This window comes from Cydia splendana, chromosome 27 (genome assembly GCF_910591565.1).
Source record: "Cydia splendana chromosome 27, ilCydSple1.2, whole genome shotgun sequence".
NCBI lineage: Eukaryota > Metazoa > Arthropoda > Insecta > Lepidoptera > Tortricidae > Cydia > Cydia splendana.
Window position 1 is genome coordinate 5,293,470 of NC_085986.1, and position 13,863 is coordinate 5,307,332.

Genomic DNA, 13,863 nt, shown 5'->3' on the forward strand with positions numbered 1-13,863 from the left:
GGCCGTAACGATGAGTCGTACATGTCATAGGATTGAACATGGCATTTTGACCATAATCCCGCCTTGCTGGTCCAGTGTAGGTTGATGGATCACCAGAGGGTCGTACGGTATTCAGCAGGGCAACCACCTGCTTCTCCTGGGCTGGCTTGGAATCCGTAACATGCCATTCGGACCCCTTACATCCCAGCCCCAATTTTTGATCGTAAAAATATGGCCAAAATGGCCAAACAAGCTAAGAGTACTCTAGTTTAAAGAAAAATCAGACAAATTTGCAAAATTTTTGGGACTGAAAGTTGTTTACTTTAATTAATATTAATTGACATCCATATAAAATGGCTCTATTTGCACTTTTTCATTGAAATAAAGGTTAAGTTATTTCAAATAACTGGATATAGTGTCACTCTTCCATATATTGAATCAATGTTACGAAGATGTCATGTGACATTAAGCAAAAATAAACGGAAAAGTGACATTATCATTTTCTTTTAATTCAAATATCTTAGAAACGAAACTAAATAAACACTTGCGTTTCGAATACAACTCCACACATTTCTCGACCTTCTGGATGTAGCTCATCCACTTTCAATAGAACTAAATTAATTGAAAGCAAAATTAGCGACGGCGATCTTAAAGGTGCCGCTCGTCTTCTTTTCACAAACGACGTGCTATCGCCAGATACTCCCGATACCCTCTCGGCCTTACAATCTAAACATCCCCCGGCTCCTTCAGTACCACACTCGTTTGCCCCACCTACAGCTGACCAGGCCTGCCTCCAAATCGAAGGCAAAGACGTTATTGACGCCATATTTTCTTTCAAAGCCGGTTCGGCGGCCGGCCTGGATGGGATCTCGCCCCAACATTTGAAAGATCTTATTTCTCATTCCGTGGGCGACGCAGGTGAGCAGCTTGTCTGTTCCCTTACTAAATTAATAAATTTTATGTTTTCAGGCAAAATTAACACTAATATCGTCCCGATTCTATACGGGGCAAACCTGATCGCCCTAACCAAAAAGGACGGAGGGGTGAGACCCATTGCGGTGGGGTCAACTTTACGACGTCTGGCTTCAAAAATTGCGGTTAGACACATTAGATCAAAATTACAATCCCTTTTTGAACCAATACAGCTAGGTTTCGGCACGAAAGGTGGGTGCGAGGCAGCCGTCCATGCCCTAAGGACCTACCTTTCACTCGATGATTGCGAAATTGTTGTCAAAATTGACGTTAAAAATGCTTTTAATTCGGTTAGTAGAGACACCTTGCTGACAGAAGTTAAGGACAAAATTCCGGAACTATACAATTACCTTTTCTTTTGCTATTCAGACTCATCTAAATTAATGTACAAGTCACATGAATTATCTTCCGAGGTTGGCTGTCAGCAGGGTGACCCTCTCGGGCCAGCAATTTTTAGTTTGGCTATAAATCCAATTATCAAAAATTTAAAATCAAAATTCAATGTGTGGTACTTAGATGACGGAACCCTAGGAGGTGACGTGAATACTGTACTCTCTGATTTGTCTTTTATTAAGAGTAGTTTCGAAAATATTGGTTTAGAACTGAATTTCAGCAAATGCGAACTCTTTATTCAAAAATCTTCTTGTACTTTGACCAACTTACAACCCAAATTTGACGATCTGACTCCCAATATCAAATCAGTAGACAAGTATTCTCTTTGCCTCCTGGGTTCTCCTATATTCGAAGAATCTTTTCCCGATTATATTTCTAACTCCATAACTAAATTCAAAAGTCACACGGATCGCTTACTCGAAATTAGCCCTCATTATGCTCTTGTGATTCTTAAATTCTGCCTTTTTGTCCCTAAATTTACGTATGTGCTCCGCTGTTGTCCTTTCTGGAAACATCAAAATTTATTGTCGCCCATAGATGATTTGATCAAAATTAGTTTAGAGACGATTCTAAACATTCAGCTAAGTGAGCCTTCCTGGTCTCAAGCGTCCCTCCCCATTCGGTTTGGAGGTTTAGGAATTCACAAAATTTCCAGTGTGGCTTCCCCAGCCTTTTTAGCGTCCACTCATAGCACGTCTGGTCTCATAGGAAATATCTTAAGGGCTTTGCCCACAAACTGTGAGATTGCGGGCTTTGAGGACGCCAAAAATGCTTTTAAAATTGCTTGCCCAGGCAAACAATTTCCAGACAACCCAAATTCACAAAGGAGTTGGGATAATGTTTACTGTGATTTAACTTACAATACTCTCCTAAACAACTGTACAGGTCCAAACCGCGCGAGGCTTTTGGTGGTCGGAGCCCGGGAAGCCGGTTACTGGCTACATGCCCATCCTTCGCCCAATACTGGTACTTTCTTGGATCCGGCCTCCCTTAGACTGCCGACTGGTTTGCGACTCGGGGTTTCGGTGTGTACGCCACACATATGCTCTTGTGGCACGGACGTGGACCGACTGGGACACCACGGATTATCTTGTCAAAAAAGTGCAGGCCGTTTTTCGAGACATGCGTCGCTTAATGACATAGTCCGTCGGTCTCTTGCCACCATCAATGTGCCTGCTCTTCTTGAGCCGACTGGCATTATCAGAGATGATGGCAAGAGGCCCGATGGAGTGTCCTTAGTTCCTTGGAGCTTGGGACGGATGTTGGTGTGGGATGCTACCTGCGTAGACACACTGGCACCGTCCCACCTCCAACGGACTACTGTAAAAGCGGGCGGAGCGGCGGAAAGCGCCGAAATTCTAAAACGTAACAAATATAAGAGCCTCGGTAGAGAGTACCATTTTGTACCATTTGGTGTTGAAACTCTAGGTCCATGGGGTCCCAGCGCGCATAAGTTGTTCGCAGAAATCGCGAAGCGTCTGGTTGACGTAACTGGTGACCGAAGAGCTGGCGGCTACCTCGCACAACGTATCAGCATTGCGATACAGCGAGGAAATGCCGCCAGCATCCTTGGTACAATGCCTCAAGGGCCTATTTTAGATTTAAGCTAGTTATTAATTTCGTTTAGTAGTACCACTGTATATATATTGTATGTAAATAAAAGATAATTCTTAATAAACACTTATTACTGTAATGGCTAACAAGCTTAGTTACAAATCTAACAAGAACTAGCAAAAAAGTGTTAACTTTTATAACGAATACGGCAGTTTTAGATGTTTGAAGATTTCGAAAATTTTAAAGCTCTGTACCCAAAAAACACGTTTTTCGCTTAATGACACTATGTTTCTCAAGGAGCGATATGGGCATTTTCACTTAAAAGTAGGTAGGTATACTTTTTTTTTTCGAAAATCCATCAACTTTTGGGTTATTTATACTCAGAATCACGAGGACTATCGATTAATAAGAAAAAAAAATGTCCCCAAAAAGAATGTCAGGTTTCTAACGCATTTTCACATACATTTTGTATGAACCGTTACAAAACTGACACCCAAAATTTGTATGGAAAACTGGGGACACTTGTTTCCTTTGTCTCATTCAATAGTACTCGTGATTCTGGGTCCCAAAAGTCGATGGTTTTACGAAAAAAAAGTAAATGGTACCATTTTTTCTGAAAACCCCCATATTGTATATAATATTTTGAGGTAATTACGATAGCAGGGTAAATATTTGGGTGCACTACAACTTTCATAATTAACTATAATACTGCATGGATGTTAATTTAGTCATCTGCAATAATTTACGGGATGAATATATAGGTAGGTCATACCAAAGACATATGTAACTCCGTATAAGATGAATAAAGTCTAAGGAAAAAACGTGACTCGGAAGTCAAGAAAAAGTCATTCTCGGACAGATGGCGCATACACCTTTGGCCTATCCTCGGCTAGATGGCGGTGAAGACACCGTTTCATATTTAACAATTTTAACAAATAGGTATCAGTGAATGAACATAGGTCAAAATGATATAAAAATAATAAAATCATTTATCCATATATATTAATTTTTTGATAGTTTTATACGTTTTCATTTTGAGTTTTGGTCGTGTGACGATAGATGGCAGTAAATTTACTGTGACTACAAAATTTACTATGACAGGACCCCTCTATACTATCTATTCTCTTTGGTCATACTGAGCAACTTTTACTATGGGACCGACCCCGAAATCGCGAAAAAAATAATGAGCCAAAATCTATGAAATAGCCAAGATTTTTTTCGAGATTTCGGGGTCGGTCCCATAGTAAAAGTTGGTCAGTATGACCTATGTAGGATCATCCCGTAAATTATTGCAGATGACTAAATAATTGCCCTGTACCGGGTGTGGCCTGTAATACGAGCAAAAAAAATAACTGTAGGCTGTACTCCTCATACTGACCAACATTTGTTCAGCAACTTTTAAAAATAACTTGTGGTTTGATTTTTAATACACTTTCAAGTTTATTCTAAGACGCAATGTATTGCGAATTTTGTTATGTTTAAGGCGTGACAAGCAACGTCAATCACAATGATATGGCGTGGCGATTCTATTGAAGATAATATTTATTTTGTATGAAAAATAGAGACTATAATTCATAATTTTTAAAAGTTGTTGAACAAAAGTGTCATCGTTTGAGGAGTACAATCTATGTTTTAATTATTTGCTCGTGTTACAGGCCACACCCGGTATATTAAGCTTACATCTAAAATAGGCCCTTGAGGCATTGTACATAGGGTTACCAGATGACAGGAATTGTCCTCACATGTCAGGAATTTTGGCCTTTTGTCAGGAATGGGGACGGAACACGAAAATGTCAGGAATTTTTTGAATTGATAGACTTTTTTATAAAGTACCTTTTTATTTACTTCAATTAATCCAAAAACATTGTAAAAGAATAATAAATGAGATCCACTCAACATCAATGACTTCGTAATTATTAATTAACAAATTACTCAAGTATTATGTTGCTATAGATGTTTTAGAAATCGAAATCATGGCTAATATTCGCATTTGAAAAGATAACAAAATAACAATATAATAAGAAGTATCCTCTGCCTCTGTGATTAAAAATAATGTACTAACCAGGGATGTAACGGATGTGGTTTTATCGGAACCGAAAACGGAAACAGATGTTTTCAATTTAGTTTAACGGAACCGAAAACGGAAACGGAACCGAAAACGGAAACGGAATCGAAAACGGAACCGGAACCAGAATCGGAGCCTGACTTTTTAACGATGTAGTCGTTTTCCCCTTTCTAGAATAAACCTTCAGACAAAGTTTACACTTAGCCGTGTCCCCACTAACTTCATCAAAATAGTTCCAAATCAAACTTGATTTCGGCTTCATTGTGTGTTTTTTTACACACTAACATTCACCACACACACTACACACAGTCAGTAGTCAGTACACAACAGAACACATACGATTTTAATTTTAATAACACGAATAAAACAAAGTATACAAACAAACAACAAATTAGCGTAGCACGTGGCAAGCGGGGCGATGAGCGAATGACTGGTATGAACCTGTTTGTTTTTGATGTACGCCGCCGCCGCCGCGCGAAGCATTGACATCCGTTATAACTTCCGTTTCAAACATAACGGAACCGGAACAGAAACGGATGTGTAATACCAAACGGAAGTTCCGCCTTAATGGAAACGGAACCGGAGCTCCGTAACATCCCTGGTACTAACTCACCAAAATAATGCACTTTAGGGTCGCGTACCGCGTTGACGCGGCTATCGGCTCAATCGGGTGGCCATCGCTAACGGCTATACCCCCCCGTCGTCAAAAATATGAATGTCAGGAAAAATATTCGGTAATCAGGAATTTTGTCAGGAAATTCAAAATTTGTATCTGGTAACACTAATTGTACAGGATGCTGGCGACATTTCCTCTCTGTATCGCAATGCTGATACGTTGTGCGAGGTAGCCGCCAGCTCTTCGGTCACCAGTTACGTCAACCAGACGCTTCGCGATTTATCCTTTTAACTTTTTCATGAGATTTGCCCTTGATTAAAACATACCTATAAAGAATCAATATAAAAAACCGGACAAGTCCGAGTCGGACTCGCCCACCGAGGGTTCCGTACTTTTTAGTATTTGATGTAAAATGTACTAATAGCGGCAACAGGAATACATCATCTGTGAAAATTTCAGAAGAAGAAGAAGAAGAAGATCTACTTATTATCTATCACCGTTCATGAGATACAGCCTGGTGACAGACAAACGGACAGTGGAATCTTAGTAATAGGGTGCCGTTTTTACCCTTTGGGTGCGGAACCCTAGAAACTACATTAGACCCCTCTTAATAGTGTGGACGATGGTATACCATTTTATTTGTTTAGGACAGATGTCATCGGGTCAGCCATTTTAGTATTTGTTTCAGCTTTTTGTACACAGAGTTTTGTCACTTGACTTATTTGCTCTAATACTATTTTATACACGTGTCACTGTACACGGTGGTTTTTAGGGTTCCGTGCCCAAAGGGTAAGAAGGGGACTCTATTACTAAGACTCCACTGTCAGTCTATCTGTGCGTCTGTCTGTCACCAGGCTGTATCTCATGAACCGTGATAGCTAGACAGTTGAAATTTTCACAGATGATGTATTTCTGTTGCCGCTATAACAACAAATACTAAAAAGTACGAAACCCTCGGTGGGAGAGTCCGACTCGCACTTGTTCGGTTTTTTCCAAGGCTAAGGACATTTTTTTCGTAAAAAGTAATTAATAGCGTTGTTGTAACACGAAATAGTTATTTACGATACAAGTGCGGAAAAGAGGAAATTCGAAACGAGTGGCGATAAATTAAAACACGACCGAAGGCAGTGTTTTAAATCGACACGAGTTGCGAATTACCTATTCGCACGTGTATCGTACAACGTTTTACAGTACATTATGGCCCTTTAAACTTTTGACATACGCACGAAAAGTGCTATTTTACGCACTAGTGCGGGAAAATAGGAGCATAAGTACTGTAAATTATATTAAAGACCACCAAACAATAAAATTGAAAACTATGACATATCAATGACATTTCGAAAGTAGGTAGTACTTGCGTATAGTAGCAAATGTAGAAACTAATTGTGTTTGGGGTTGTTAGAATTGTCTCGATGAGCTTTAGTTGCCTGTGTAAAGAATAGAACAGCGATAAAAACTTGAACCGAAAATTAAATTTTTGGTTAAATCTAAATTTTTAAACTTAGAGACGTATTAGTACCTAAGAGTTAGACCAAGAAAAGTCTGAACCGATTTTGATAGTACACGCAGTCCAAAAGTGTTATTTTAATCCTCAAACTTCTATGAAATGATGACGTTTTAAATAACACTTGCACTGCGTGTGCTATCAAAATCGCTGCAGAATTTTCTTGGTCTAACTCTACCAACTTGAACCAACGATGCCCAGCCGGCTAACATATAGTTTGTCAAACGACTGTCTCATTTCAATCATAGATAGAGAGAATCATACTATCTTTGTCTTACACTAGCACCCAAAAGAAAAGGATGAGTACAGTTTTCCTGGTTCTTACTGACTGACAAATTGGTTTGGCCAACTATAGATTATTTATGTCACGAAAAGACGAAAATATTTCCACTAACATGTCATATCAGGAAATGGAGCCATTTCCACAAAATACACAATATATTTCTTAACTCGGAGGGATTTGATGGTCGCCTGCGTGTGACAGGCGACATCTATGGACCTACATAGGTAAGTGAGCGTTTCTTTTATTTTTTGCCATTTTATATATTGTGACCTGTTTTTCCACTTTTGTGTTATTTCTAGTCAGGATCGCGAGCCCTTTTCATCCTGATAGGAGAAAAAAAGTGTCCTAAAATTTCCATACATTTTTCAAACTCTCCTTTTTGTTACCGCCATACAAAGTGTATGGGTAAATGGTAACACAATAGGAAAAAAAACTCTAGAAAAGAGCTCGTGATTCTAAGTAGAAATAACACAAAAGTGGCAAAAAGGTCACAATATATAAAAATGGCAAAAAATAAATTAAACGCTCAAGTAAGACTTTTCTGTTTTTGAGATACTAACATAACCTAATCCGGTAAAGGTTCCAGTGGGGCGACACTCCTCCTTTCGGGCATTCTCGGCTCCGTTCGGCTCAGCATTGCTCCGAGCAATTATTAGGGTTGGCACAACTTGACGTTCCTTTGCGTGCACAACCACAGATAAGATAATGACTTACATTTTGACAAACCTATAAAGCCGAAAGGGATGCCATACATTAGAAAGGGACAGCATGATTCGTCCCTAAATCCCTGTCAAACTTCGGTTTTGTAGTGTAGGAAGTGTCCCTTTTTGTACGGTAGTACTATTATTTATTTTATTCTGTGGTAGAACTTTAAAATTAAAAACACAATAATAATACATTTTTAAGGGCCACTTGCACCATTCACTAACCCGGGGTCATAGACTAGGAATCCTCTAGACCGAGTTTAGAGCAATTATTTCATGCAACCGATGCTGCCAAAAATGCGGGGGTGCGCGGGACGAGGTGAGCGAGATCCCGTGCCGTGATTGGTCCGTTCAAACGACGAACGACTTCACGGACGTCACACAAAGACACTTTCGACTCGAACATGGAGTAAATTTACCGTATGCGTGGCAGAGGGGGTAGCGCTACTATGCTCAGTCTGGAGGATGTTTTGTCTGAGCCCGGGGTTTAACTGGTTCAACCAGGAGTTACCATGGTTACCAGTACAATTTGAGACTGGGTTAACGGTTTAACCTGTTAACCCCGGGGTAGTGGGATGGTGCAAGTGGCCCTAAGAGTCACACTAATCCGCCGCCAAAAAGCCGCTCCCATACAATCTGTATGTGCCTAACATATAATATCTGTCTGGCATTAGTTATTGTAGCTAAAAAACGTTATAAGTACTAATAAAATAGATTTAGGCCAAGAAAAGTCTGCAGACATTTTGACAGCACACGCATTGCCAGTGTTATTTATACGAAGTTTGACGTTTAAAATAACACTTGCACAGCGTGGGCTATCAAATCCGCTGCAGACTTTTCTTGGTCTAACTCTTGTAGTTTTGTATGTACAAACAACAAAAAAAGCTTTAAAACCACGCTGAGATGATAAGTTTAATAACAAAAAAAACACACAAGATAACCAGACCCACGGGTCATCTACTAGTGTGAAAATACTGCCCGAGTTGTTATATTTATTGACTCTGTATCTACGCTGCTGCGCTTGAACGAGCGAGTTCACTCGCTTGCAAGTAGTTTAGTAGAGTTACTCGAACAAGTACGAGGGAGATTTGATTTACCTACTTGAATTTTGATTGACTTTTCAGATGATTACCTATAGATTTAATTACCTATAGCAAAGAGGATTTGAAGAAGAGAGTTACTGTCACGGTAAATTATGTAGCTACAGTTCATTTACTGCCATCTTTCGACAGAAGATTAAACCTGTTTGAACGCCATTTGACTTTGATCCTTATTCTTTAACTGATATGCGTTAACTTTTAAAAATTTTATATTCACGCCATCTACTCGAGCATAGGTTGAAGGTTGTGGTGCCGTCGCTCGAAAACATGGAACCACACCTTTGGCCTATAGTCGAGTAGATGGCGTGAATATTAATATTTAATAAGTTAACACATTCATTGCCAGCGACTCCCTAGGGGAGTTCACTGTTCGTAGCGACTACGCGCTACATACGGCAAATCCGTGGCTACGCGCTACGAGCATAACCCGTAGCACTTACTGGCAATGAATGTGTTAACACATATCACTGAAAGAATAAGGATCAAAGTCAAATGGCGTTCTAACAGTTTTATGTTCTGTCGAAAGATGGCAGTAAATTTACAGTGGCAGTAAATTTACTTTGACAATCCGTCTCTATAGACTTTATTCTCTTTGCCTATAGTAAAGCAGAAAATATTACCACCTTGAAAAAAATTACCATCTAGTAATTAATGCCGAATTACTCCGAATTAAGCCACGCCTGACACAACTGAAAAAACTGGAAGCATAAATGGAATTCATGTAGGCATGTATACAGCGTATTCCAAAATGGTTTTGATAAAATAAAAGCCAGTGTTAAGACGCGACGTGAAACCAGTATCGTGTAGACGTACCATCAGCCGTAAAAGTGCATAGCGTCTTTATCAATGAATTCATTCATAATTTTCTCCCACTCTGGCCACGTGGTCCTACTGCCTTTGTCCTACCAATCGGACCAAATGAACTTTTTTTTCCGACTGGTCCGATTGACCAATCGGACTATTGAAACTATCATTTTTTGGGCCACGTGGTCCTACTAGTACGACCTAAACTTTTGATTTCCTGTTGGTCCGATTAAGTAATCGGATTATTAGAAACTGTTATTGTCTTAGAACGCGTGGCCCCACTAATCGGATCACGCGTTCTAGATATGAGTAACGCGACCTGCATACTGCACAGAGTCTAGATAGGTGCGACGACGAGCAAAGCGAGGAGGAGTGTGTTAGGTGACCTGTGACCAAAACAGTGAGCGAAGCCGAGCGAGCGAAGCGAGCGTGCCACGGCAGCGGCCAGCGAGCGCCGTAATCGACATAATTATTTTATTGTACGATAATGATTTTGAGTTCATTTGGTCTGATAGGTAGGACAAAGCTGAATTACAATTCCTTGTAGTCCGATTAATCGAACTAGGTAATAGGAAAAAAAAATCATGTGGTCCGATTGATAGGACAAAGGCACCACCGTGGAGACAGGACCACGTGGCCAGAGCGTCAGTTAAGTAGGTATATATTTTTAGTAGATTCTGCTTTTGTTTTTTTTTATAATGGGTTCGCGAGGTCTACAGCTCACCGAGCTATAAATATTTATTTAGAAACGGTAAAAAATGATCCTTACTTCCAAACAAAAGATCCCTATGGGTCGAAGTGTATCCGCAAGGGCCCTCGAAACTTCAAAAACTTCAAAAAGAAAATGATCCTTACTTGCTCATTCCAGTAACTCGTACAAGTACACTCGCTCGTTACAACTGTCTCGGGTCGATGCTCCGCTGCGGCATGACGCAGTCAGTCGCACCTTTTCTTCGCACCTCATTTAAGAAATGGCGTAACTGCCAAGTAATATCTAAGGAGATACGCCGTTTTGGAAATTAAGATTTTCGTCAGCGCTGTATAAAAAGGTCTTATCTGCTAAGTGTTTGGTAGGGAGATAGGATGTTTTGTGATTTAGGGTAAAGGGCGGGGTATTGCCAATTTGTGTGTTTACAACCAAGGTTGTAACTGTAACGTAGTAAATGGATTTCTCACAATAGCAAAATGGGATGTTTTAGAGTTCCTTATCAGGATTTAATGTCATTCTCTGTTATGACATTAATGACATTAATGTCCATCACGGACTGTTTGAACCTCCTGAAATAAGGCTATTCTAAACACTACCTAAACACATATAGGGACCGTGCGCGTTGGGGGAAAACATATGTGCACATGTACATTGCCAAAGCAAGTGCTACCATCTACCGTTCTCGTCGGTACGTTTCCTTGTGCATAGTAGGTTCTGCCCTCTTGTGGGCTACATCGGAAGCATAAACGACACATTTACGCCTCGCGCCAAATATCTGACGGCTCCTATGCTGCCCCCTATAGTTCATGCACGGGGCCCATTATTAACTCACATTTAAAGACGGGTCTATCGCGAATTTATTTTATTACCTTTATTTACCGACTATATTTAAACAGTTTTGATTTAAATTGTGGGATTCTGTTCTTTAGGGAGATAGTTATAAATGTTTGTGCATAATATGAATACTTAGACAGTTTGTTTTGCTAGACAGAGTCGACGCATGCATTTTCTTTGAAGGGTAAACACTTTGGGAGCGGTTGTACTGCCACCCCATAGTATATGTCCGTAACTAAGACTTGACATTACGTAACCAAGATAAGTCAAAAGAGCTGATAAATAACATAATAATGATAGGATAATTATTGATTATATAATGGTTTATTTGAGCAATCAGGGTAATTAATCACTCGTTTGTAAACAAGGGGCCAGTCTGTTTGTAAAAACGGCCAAGGGTGAATCGGTCATGCGTAATGATTGTTTTGAAAGTCAGTAAATAAAGTCGGTACACAGTAACCAGTTGAAGGCATATTTTCTAATTAGGAATTATTTGATTGATTACAAGCATCGTTAGGCCTATAACAATCAATTTGAGCCGCAGCGTCTGGAAGACCTAGATGCTAAGCGTCATCTCCGCAAGACGCGACCTAAGCCCTCCTACACATACACCCGCAACTCGACTCGACAACTCCATTACGCATCGTGTGACCGCATCTTCAAGACAAAGTTTGGTTTTGAGAGCCTCATAAGGGCATTTCATAATCCGGATAAGAATTGTTGATGGAGTCGCCATTGCCGGATACGGCAAGGAGGGAAGCTAGGCCTATAGAGAATGATGATTTTACTGCATTCTTAATGCGGAATATTATAGATTGTCTCAGTAAAATATTAAATTAATAAAGTAGGTATCAGTAACAAAAAAAAAATTGTGCTGCAATCAGTTAGATGTCATTCTGATACTAAGGGCATACTGAAAATTCCTGGACTGGCCACTTAGAAAATGTTCGTTTGAATTGGCCTGTTAGTAATATGACTAATAAAGACAAAGGCGATTGAATAATCTAGATTTATCAAAATCGAGAAGAATAGGTACCTATTAATTGTTTTAAAAAATTTAACCATTGACCAAATTATACTAATAATTGATGAGACATTTATTGTGATTTACGTATTTATTTAGTCGTATGGCATATCTTACAAACAAGGCAATTACATAGATATGACGGGGAGCACATAAATTAAAGATACTCCATGAACGGCACAGCTAAAACGATAGAATTCATAATATATTAATTATAGGAATGTAGTGAGGTTGACCGCGAATCTTTCCAAATCAAATCTGACTGACGGTTCCACTCAGGATGCCATCTTATTTCGGGCTGTCCTCAGAATCAGCCAGGAACCATGGTATAATAATATACTCCGCCTGGTACTCCATTCCCGTCTTTTCTAGGTCACCTAACTGACACGGGCCTACGTCATCATGCGACAGCGCTATATGATAATATGCGATAGCGCTATATATAGCGGCCATGTTGTTGTGACGTAGGCCCGTGTCACTCTGGGAATGGAAGACCATGTTTTATTAGACTATGCCAGGAACCAATCCATTAAAGAAGCTGTTCGGGTCATTCAAATAAAAGTCACTGTATCGCAGTCAAACACACTCAAGCATAGACTTCATCAAACGCAGCCGTCACACATTCATTATAGACGGTCTGCGACAGATATCATTTCCTATGGTCCCATAGAAGTTCAGAATAATCTAAATATTTACTAAGCACTAAAATATTATTTGTATGAACAATTTGTTGGTCATTAGTACAAATTAGCCCCGACCGGAACCGGAAGAGGCCCGTAATGGCCGCTGGAGGCTTGCCAGCACACTTGTTCACTGTTTATGTTATATCGTGAACATAATATGGATGCTGATAAGCAATAATGCGTCAACCCACATAAGCAACATTTTGAGAAAATGGCGTCCAAAGATTTTTTGTTGGTTTTTGAGTGTTTGTTCTAAAAATTAAAGACTTTGTTCCAACTGTTGAATTTATCAGTTTAAATACAATGAATACTAGTGATTTATAATTACAATATTCGAAATAAATTCATATTGTCGCAATAATCCCGTTTTTGTTTATTGCGAATTGCATAATGACGTGAAACTTTCTCAAGAACGTTTCATTATACTTAACACAGTTTTGCTAATTGTGTTAATCTGCCTTTGGACTTATAATCAACATGTTATAACACATAACTTATTGTTGTTTAATACTAATTTAATCTACATTTTGTTTGGCAATAATCAATCAAGCCTCATAATGCAGTGATATGATATTTTTTTCTATTTGCAAGAATGATTCAAGTCTAACAAGTTATTTAAAATCATTATAATTACAAAAA

The 13,863-nt window shown here is 39.4% G+C and overlaps 1 protein-coding gene across 2 annotated transcripts in view; it reads left to right on the forward strand.

Annotated features, from left to right (window-relative positions):
* LOC134803742 (synaptotagmin-7) overlaps positions 1 to 13,863 on the forward strand; it is an 862,565-nt gene that overhangs the window by 257,921 nt on the left and 590,781 nt on the right. The gene's annotated exons all lie outside the window — the stretch shown is intronic.